This window comes from Otolemur garnettii, unplaced genomic scaffold (assembly GCF_000181295.1).
Source record: "Otolemur garnettii isolate 467f Iridium unplaced genomic scaffold, OtoGar3 scaffold00005, whole genome shotgun sequence".
NCBI lineage: Eukaryota > Metazoa > Chordata > Mammalia > Primates > Galagidae > Otolemur > Otolemur garnettii.
In genome coordinates, this window is record NW_003852400.1 from 36,980,412 (window position 1) to 36,990,614 (window position 10,203).

General features: G+C 41.1%; 1 pseudogene; it reads right to left on the reverse strand.

The window, feature by feature from the left end:
* Positions 1-402: 402 nt before the first annotated feature.
* LOC111722025 lies at positions 403-500 on the reverse strand (annotated as a pseudogene).
* Positions 501-10,203: the final 9,703 nt, after the last annotated feature.

The following is a 10,203-nucleotide window of genomic DNA, read 5'->3' on the forward strand; positions in this document are numbered from 1 at the left end:
GTGTGATGCTTCCATCTTTGTTCTTTTTGCTCTGGTTTGCTTTGGCTACTTGGGGTCTTTTGTGGCTCCATATGAATCTTAGCATTGTTTTTTCTGTTTCTGTGGAAATTGTCACTGGCGTTTTGATAGGGATTGTACTGAATCTGTAGATTGCTTTGGGTAATATGGACATTTTAACAAAATTAATTCTTCCAGTTCATGAACATAGAATAGCTTTCCATTTATGTGTGTCTTCAGTTATTTTCATCTGTCTCTAAAACGTATATATTTTTCACCTCCTTGGCTAAATTTATTCCTAAGTATTTTTTTGTAGCTGTTGTGAAGCGGATTGCTTTCTTGATTCCTATTTCATATAGGTTATCGTTAGTCTATAGAAGTGCTACTGATTGATTTTTTGGTGGGTGTCAGATGGGTAACATGACAAGGTGAGGTTTGAGAGGGGTACATCACACACAACAGAGTGAAAATCCAGTCATCGTGCTTCTGAACTACAAAAGGTTATCTGCTACTGATCTTTGTATATTGATTTCTGTCCTGCAACTTTACAAAATTCATTATTTCTAACAGGCTTTTATCCCAGTAACCTATTGTATGCAAACAGTGACAATTTAACTTCTTTGGATGCCATTTATTTCTGTGGCCTAATTTTTCTGGCTCTGTCCTCCAGTACAGTCTGTCCTTTGTATCTATAGGGACTTGGTTCTGGGACCATCCTGGGATACCAAAATTTGCGAATGTGTAGTTCCTTATATAGTATAGTGGGTCCTCCATGTTTATGGGTTCCACTTTGGGGATGCAACCAAAATATGTACTGTTGACCCCTCCTATATGTATTTGTGGAACACAAGGAGGACAACTGCGCCATGCTGAATAGAACTGGCGAGACCGCGGTGAAGAGGTCAGGCAAGCACATACACAATGAGATGGTCGCCATCTGCAACCCAAGCCAAGACGGCTCAGACTGAGACCTACCTAACTTGCCAGCACCTGGATCTTATTGTTTCACCCTCCAGAACTTTGAGAAATAAATGTCTATTGTTTAAACTGAGAGAGAGAGAGAGAGAGAGAGCGCGCGCACATCTTTGTTTTGTTGCTAATCTTAGAGGAAAAGCTTTCCACTTTGCCCTGTTAAGTATGATGTTAGCTTTTCACATGTGGAATTTACTGTTTTGAGATAAGTTATTTCTAAACCTAATTTGTTGAGTTTTTATCATAAAAGGATGTTGAATTTTGTCAAATGTTCTTTCTATACCTACTGAGATGATTGTGTGGTTTTTGTCTTTTCATTATGTTAATGTGTTGTATTACATTTACTGATTTGCATTATTGAACCATCCCTGCATCCCAGGGATAAATCTCACCAGTTCATGGTAAGTGATCTTTTTTTTTTATTAAATCGTATTTTTGTACATTAATTCTATCATAGGATATAGTATGTTGTTTCCATATACAATTTGAAATACTTTCATACAATTGGCCAACATAGCCATCATGTCTTTCTCATAATTGTTGTGATAAGACACTTATATTGGACATTTAGAAAGATTCACATGTTCCCTTATAGGATAAATCATAGGCGTGATCCCCGCAATCACCCTCCCTTCACCCATCCTCCTCCCTCTTCTCCCCTCCCTCTCCCCTGGTCAGTGATCTTTTTTATGTACTATTGAATTTGGCTTGCTAGTATTTTATTGAATATTTTTACATCTGTGTTCATTAGGGTTATTGGCTTGTGGAACCTCTGTAAGTTGACCACTTCAAGGACTGTAACAAACTGGTCAACCTACAGAGGTGGTCAACATAAGGATCTAGGCCACCTGTATATGTGCTGCGTATATGTGGTCCGGTCTAGGAAAATTAGGTCAACTTAAGGAGGTGGTCAATGTAGGGAGGTGGTCAACTATGGAGGTTCTACTGTAATTTTTCAGTCTTCTTAAATTTGTTAAGACTTGTTTTGTGTCTTAACATCTTGGAGAATGTTGTTTGTTCACTTGAGAGGAATGCACATATTTCTGTTGGTTAGAATGTTCTCGATTAGAACTCTCAATGGTTGCCTTAAAGCACCACTGGCCACCTGTCCCACTTTGCCCAGGCAATAGGGCCTGACCTTTCCTGCTCTCAGCCCTCATAACCCAGTACCTCCTCAGGGCTCTTCGCCCTTCTCTTTGGGATCTGCACTAATTACTTTCCTTTTGTCTTGCCCTTCTTCTGAGCCTGAAGCATACTTTTTAAAAAAAAAATTTTTTTTTATTAAATCGTTGTGTACATTAATACTATCATGGGGTACAGTGTGTTATTTCCATATACAATTTGAAATACTTTCATCCAATTGGCCAACATAGCCTTCACGTCATTCTCAAAGTTGTTGTGTTAAGACATTTATATCCCACATATAGAAAGATTCACATGTACCCTTATAGGAGAAATCATAGGCGTGATCCCAGCAATCACCCTCCCTCCATCCATCCTCTCCCCTCCCCTCCCCTCCACTCCCTCTCCCCTTTCCTTGTATTCTTAGGCTAAAATTGGGTTATAGCTTTCCTATGATAGCTAAAAATTAGTTTCATAATAGGGTTGAGTACATTGGATACTTTTTCTTCCACTCTTGAGATACTTTGCTAAGAAGAATATTTTCCAGCTGTATCCATGTAAACATGAAAGAGGTAAAGTCTCCATCTTTCTTTATGGCTGCATAGTATTCCATGGTGTACATATAACACAATTTATTGATCCATTCATGAGTCAGTGGGTACTTGGGCTTCTTCCATGACCTAGCAATTATGAATTGGGCTGCAATGAACATTCTGGTACAAATATCTGTATTGTAGTGTGATTTTTGGTCTTCTTGATATATACCTAGCAGAGGAATTATGGGATCAAATAGCAGATCTATTTTTAGTTCTCTAAGTGTTCTCCAGATGACTTTCCAAAAGGGATGTATTAGTTTGCAATCCTACCAGCAGTGTAGAAGTGTTCCCTTTTCTCCACAACCACGCCAGCATCTGTGATTTAGGGATTTTGTGATATGGGCTAGTCTTACTGGTGTTAGATGATATCCCAAAGTAGTTTTGATTTGCATTTCTCTGATGATTAAGGATGGTAAGCATTTTTTCATATATCTGTAGGCGATGTGTCTGTCTTCTAAAGAGACATTTCTCTTCAAGTCTCTTGACCACCGTGAGATGGGATCACTTGTTCTCTTCTTGCTAATATGTTTGAGTTGTCTGTGAATTCTGGTTATTAAACCTTTGTCGGATACATAACCAGCAAATATCTTTCCCCATTCTGAGGGTTGTCTACTTGCTTTTCTTACTGTGTCCTTGGCTGTGCAGAATGAAGCATACTTTTCTGTGCTAGGGGGCATGGAAACCTCTTACCTGTGTCCTGAATTCTGTGTGACTGAGTACCTAAGCTTTTGTGATCCCAAAGTTAGGATAAAATGCTGTTTCTTTGCCTTCTGCTGTTGTCTTTCATTACTAAGGCGGTGCACACAGCCTAGCTATTAAATAGAAATGGCAAAAGGGGAGGGGTGATAAAGGAAATACCAAGGAGAAATATAAGTTTTATATATATGAAACATCATAACAAAACACAACATTGTGTGTGGTAGGCCTAATGGACACATTTTGCTTTTGTAATATGTGTGTGTGTATATGTATACAATATTTATTACAGCATACGCACATATGTATATAGTAGTTAAAAAATTTGTCACTTGACATAATTTTTCACCAAGCCTGCTCCACTTGCTTTTTATTTTATTTCTTTGTTTGCTTCCTCTTTTTTATATCTTTTTATTTATTTCTTCTGATACCATTGGTACAAATTTCTTTTAACTTTAACAGAGTTTAATTGAATAAAGAACAACTTGCAAATCAGACAGTCCCCTGAACCAGAATAGGTTCAGAGAGACTCCTAGATCTCCTAGATTTACAACCTTGTTTTTTAAAAACTCATTATGTTGCCCAAGCTAGAGTGCAGTGGCTGCTCAACATAACCTCGAAGTCCTGGGCTCAAGGGCCCCTCCAGCTCAGCCTCTCTATTAGTAGGCCCGTGCCACCACACCTGGTTTACTTCTCTGGTTTTTGTAGAGACAGAGTCTTGCTCTGTCACCCAGAGCAAGAGTGCTGTGGCTTCAGCCTAGCTCACAGCAACCTTAAACTCCTAGGTTCAAGTAATCTTCCTGCCTTAACCTCCCAAGTAGCTGGGATTACAGGTACTTACCATGACACCTGGCAAACTCAGGCTATTCTTGAACTCTTGGACTCAAGCAATCTACCCACATCAAGCTTCCCAAAGTGATAGGTTTACAGTCATGAGCCACTTGCCTGGCCTAATGTGCTTTTAATTGGCGTTTATAATAGATGATAAAGACAAAAGGGACTTAAACTATTTTGCTGGAATATGTACATCTAAATGAGTGTTTCCTCAAAAATCATCACCTCAGGCTACTGTACATTTATTTCACTGATATTGCCATTTTTTTCCTTTCTTTTTTCTTTTTCTTGGGGGGGAGGTTGTTCTCATTTTATGTACCATACACTTAAAATATCAGTAGTAAATTACTATTAAACCCACTTCCTACTCCCCTGAGAAAGGGATAGCCCAGCTGCTAAACTGTATTTAATTTTCGATAAGTTATGAACTTGTTTTGTAGAAGCAGCAGGCAAAGAGTTTTCTTCCCATAAAACCATTTAAATGAAATTCTGAAAAACTCTGCAATTGATATTTAAAGAAGAGCTCAAAAATTGTTTTAATGATGACATCTTACCTAGGGTGCATAATGTGAGGGTGTTCAGCACGCCCCCTGGGTGAAGGGCTCAACTAGATTTGAACTTTACCTTAGAATTGAAAACAATGTAACCTAAACATCTGTGCCCTCATATTAATTTATAATAAAATAAAAAATAATGGCATCACTAAGATAAACCTATAATTGCTAAAATGATTACTCTGAAGCACTTTGTTACTTGAATGAATATGTGTTGGTCATTTACTTTAAACTAATGGTTCTTAAATTAGGAGGATTCTGACCCTCCCCTCCTGCTCCCCCCTCCCCCCCCCCATCGAGCAATTTCTGGAGATGTTTTTTGGTTGTCTCAACTGAAGAAGGACTTGTTCCTGGCACTAGTGGGTAGAAGCTAAGGTTGGTTCTAAATATCCCACGATACAATGCTCAAAACAGTTTTTCACAACTAAGAATTATCTGGCCCAAAATGTCAATACTGTTGAGTTTGAGAAATTTGTTATCATTTTATGGTCATGTCTCACATTTTAACATATTTATTTATTTATTATTATTTTGAGACAGAGCCTCAAGCTATCCCCCTGGGTAGAGTGCTATGACATCACAGCTCACAGCAGCCTCCAACTCCTGGGCTCAAACGAGTCTCTTGCATCAGCCTCCCAAGTAGCTGGGACCACAGGTGCCCGTCACAATGTCTGGCTATTTTTTTGGTTGCAGCTGTCGTTGTCTGGCAAGCCCGGGCTGGATACGAACCTACCACCTTAGGTGTATGTGGCTGGTGCCTTAGCCACTTGAGCCACAGGCGCTGAGCCACATTTTAATATATTTAAAAGTTTCCAACTGTTTTCCTCTAGCATCTGTTGTACTAAATCATTGGAAAGGAACAAACTCAAGGACCCAAATCTTTCTGTCCAGCACGTGGGCTCATGATGGCTTTGAGATATTTTTCTGCCGAAGTATACAGGGTGGGAATAGGAAAGAGAAATCAGTCTCAGCAAGAAAACAGATGGGAAGGGGAATAGCAGGAAGTGTATGGATTACCATCTAGGTTTCCTAACAATCATTGATTTCTTACTAAGACATTTATTTCTTATCTCAGGATTGTTTTCTCCTTAAGACAATGAGAGCAAAGACTCCATCTAAACTCTAATTTTCCAGAGTCATACTCCAGAGAGCGATAGTCTGTGCGAGGCCTTCACCTTGGGAAGGCTTTTACCACCCTATTGGCCGTGATCCCACTCCCCTATCTCATGGCTGGGCTTCCGCTGCCCCTTTCTAATCAATCAGAGTTGACTGCCTTTTCCTTCTCACTCTCCACTCAGGTCCTGCCCTCTGTCTTTGTTATCAAGGTGAGTTTCCCTTATCAGTTCTCTAATGAACAATTATAAATTATACAGAATAGCTGATTTCCCCGTCCCGGTCACGTCCCTTACTCTGCATAAGGGTAAAGTTTCACCCCCACTCCACCCCACCCCACCTGATTAGTCCAGACATAGCTTTCCACATAATGGCTAGCTGTTTTGTTTTTGCCCTGCATTCCCCAGTCCTACCACAGAGCTCCTGTAGCTCATTTCGGTTTGTGTATCCCTGGGCAGCATCTGTGGCCAGACAGTTCTATTCTTTAGATCTGTTCTTGAAGTCTGATTCCCTTAGTAGAGCTCAGCAGGGGGCTTGCAACCTCCCAGATAACAAAAGAGAAAGGGAAACCCTACAGTTCTGTCCCTAGATTCTAGGCATGCCCTGGGAAAGCCATATGCTGATTCTACCACTGCTTTCCCTCAGGGAGAGTGTCCCCAATGTATTTGCAGGGTTAAATTCCTAACTTTGAGGGACTGCCTGGAAATGACTGGCCATAGATTTTCATGCTCCTGCGAGGTACTTCCCACCACAGGCAACTCCCAGGTCTCATCTCCATCTCAGTGAATTCCAAGAAGACGCTCTCCCAAATGGGTTCTGAGATAGACTTGAAAGCTATTGAGGTAGACTTGAGCAAAAAAAGTGATTGAGTGCCTCAAGTGCACTTGTGCTAACATAAGCAGCGTGTAGCTTTGAATAGTCTCCAAGTAAGCTGCCCTGTGGGAAGGGCCTTCTACTATACATATCTGAAACAGGAATGTTTCTCACATTTGAACTTGACATCTTTAATTTGGGCCCAAAGAAGCTAACCTGAGCAGGTTAAGTCCCTTCTTTAACAGATGACCAAGTCACCATGTGGTATTATTATTATGAAAATCAAGGGTCAGGATGTGTAGGGCAGTTGCAGGTGGTGGGCAATGAGATACCAGCACCAGCGCCCCATCAGTGAGCTCCTTTTTACTCTACTCCTGTTGTACATTTTCAGGCTTTTGGAGACAGGCTGAGCTCTGACAGGGAGGCTTCTCTCTTCCTGTCTCTTCCACCCTTAATGAAGGTGTGGTGATTAGTCTATTGCCTCTTAATCTAAAGTAGCCCCAAGTTCCAGGTCACTACTTTCTTGTGGTTACCTTCTTCTTAGCCTCTCCACATCTTTATTGCTGGACTCTGATCACTAACAATTACTTACAAATATAGTCAGATAATGTTATGGTGCAATCACTTATTTTTTTTAGTCTACTTCCTTCTTTCTCACCATTAGGGGCTCCAGGACACGCATATTATGCAGTTGATTAGCAATTCTTTAGTGTGATCTTACAAATAGATCATTTCAGACAATTAAATCCTCTGAAAGTCTCCTAAAAAAGGGCAAGGACCTCTCTCTTCTGCCCTCTATTGTTTGCTTTGTAAGTGGCCCACATTCCCTTAGCAGCAGGGTAAGATATTTATTACCTTAGTTTGGAGTTTTAAGTCTGTTCCATTTCTTGGTAGCATTTCTTTAATGCTTCCAGGGCACTCGGGATGCTACCCCCAAATTCCAAATCATGTTCCTCTACTAAATCTTAATCTTACTGTAGGTAGCAACATATCATCCTTATAATTGGGGGCTCCTTGCTGCAGGCAGTATTATGCTAGCACTTGGGAGATGCCAGTGTTCAGGCCAGTGAGTCCATCTTTCTCCTCATGCCTCTCAGGTCTCAGCAAACAACTTCAGCAGTATTGTCCTAGTCACCGGTGGCTACTCTTCCTTAGAGACATTGTAATCTAATGATCATAGTATGCAAATATTGAGTAGATTTCTGAATGTCTTTAGTATAATACCAACTTTTTTAACTTCTTTATCGGGAAGTAGAGTGGGTGCTTATTGGAGAACAATCTCAACTCCAAAGCTCTTTGTGATCCATCATTAGTACCTACTACTTCTCAGCCCCTTGATGATACCTCTCCAGTCTTCTGGCCTCAAGCTATCCCCCTGGGTAGAGTGCCATGGCATCACACTCACAGCAACCTCCAACTCCTGGGCTCCAGCGAGTCTCCTGTCTCAGCCTCCCAAGTAGCTGGGACTACAGGCCCCCGCCACAACGCCTGGCCATTTTTTTGTTGTTGTTGTTGCAGCCATCATTGTTGTTTGGCGGCCTGGGCTGGGGATTCGAACCTGCCACCTTAGGTGTATGTGGCTGGCGCCTTAGCCGCCTGAGCCACAGGCGCCGAGCCGCAGTTAGTCAACTCTTTGTGCCATCTTTCTTATCCTTGAAAAGTATGGGCATAATTCAGTCTGTTATGGTGCCGGAGGGCGTGCTTCTCAGAGGTACCTACAATCTCGACGACCTCACCTCTTGAGTATTTCATCAACTTAGTGTTTCTAAGACACTCATACTTACCAACAAAGTAATATCTATCTTGTAACCTAGCTAAGGTTCAAAAGCCTCCTTACCTGGCCCTGGCGTACCCTGTTCTGAAAATAATATCAATATTAAATGATAATTTTCTCCAAAAGTAGAAAGAATAACTTATTTAGGTAGGAGGCATTCTGGTGATGTGCTTCCTTTGCAGGCTGGTGGGTCATATTTGGAGTATGGGGCACTTCCACTAAACACAGTAGGTCAGGACTTATACACCAAGGAAGAGGCCATCCATTGAAGCAGGGAGAGATCGGGGGATAAGATTGTAGATCATTTTTGAGAGTTTTCCTCCTCTTCTTTCTGTTCAATTCTCTGGAAACCATCTTGTTATCAATAGCCTGGTAAGCTTCCTAACATATAAGAACTGTGCCTTAAAAAAGGCACCTCCAGTCCTGAACTTTGATGCCATCAAGTATTCCAACCTGATTTCTAAAGTCCCGTTTCTATCAGCTAGAAGGTATCTCTAAACCCTATACCACATGGAGAAATTGCCTCCCAGGTGGTACCTGTGGCTCAAAGGACTAGGGCTCCAGCCTCATATATTGGAGGTGGCGGGTTCAAACCCAGCCCCGGCCAAAAACTGTAAAAAAAAAAAAAAAAAAAAAGAAATTGCTTTTCATTTTTGTGTGGCCATTGTTCACCAACCAAGTGTCTGTGTCAAGACGTGGCAAAAATATTCCTGGCTCTAGTTTAGGGCTAACAAGATACTTGTGGATAACTCATTTCTTAACAATTTTCTAGACCAGTCCCCACAATATAACATTGGCATCAAGTCCATCACTGTCTCAGCTTATGAGGAAATTCTTAACAGTTTGTATTTAGTCCCAACAAAGTAAAGGGATCAGGTTTTTCTGTTCTTCTCCATCTCTACACAATTATGGATGTTCCTTTTCTTCTGGACCTACAAGTATTAAGGACTGTTGAACAGGAGATTATCTGCAAGCAACAGATGAGTGAGAGAGGAGTCCACACTCCTGAAAGCTGGGCCTGCTGGCCCCTTTCTGACCTCTAGTCCTTCACCTCCTGCTTGCTTTGATGACATTCTTTTCTGCCATATCCAGTGTGGTTTTTTTCCTCTGACCACTCCACTTCCTCCACCTCAGCCTTGTACAGTCTTTGGGTTTGGAGAAACCAGCTTTCCTGGCTTCCTGTATTTCTTGCTACATTTTTGGTTTCTTTGAGTTACTGGTTCTACGAGGGCTGGAGAAGGAAAAGGCCCATGTGGCGCTAGGGAAAGAAAAAAAGAGGAGGAAATTGCGCAAAAAACAGATTAATACTCTGAGATGTAACCTAGCCATATGCCTTACAGAATTAGATATGTTCACTTTGATTCTGAATAACTTAAATAGCATTATTGCAGCAGTTTAATTATAAGAAGAATGGCTTGAGGTGTGACATGTCAGTGGTTAAGCTGAGGCAGGGAAAGTAGCTTTTTGCATGTCCTAAAACACTCATTACATATGAACTCTTAAAATAAAAGGAGTGGAGTTTTTTCTTTATTTCTTCCATTCATCTCTACTGCAGCGTGTCCCCAAAGACACCATATGTAAGAAAATAGAAAATTATGGCTAAATGTACTTTTACTTACAAATTTTTTTTTTTTTTGAGACAGAGCCTCAAGCTGAGCCCCTGGGTAGAGTGCCATGGCTTCACTGCTCACAGCAACCTCCAACTCCTGGGCTCAAGCGAGTCTCCTGCCTC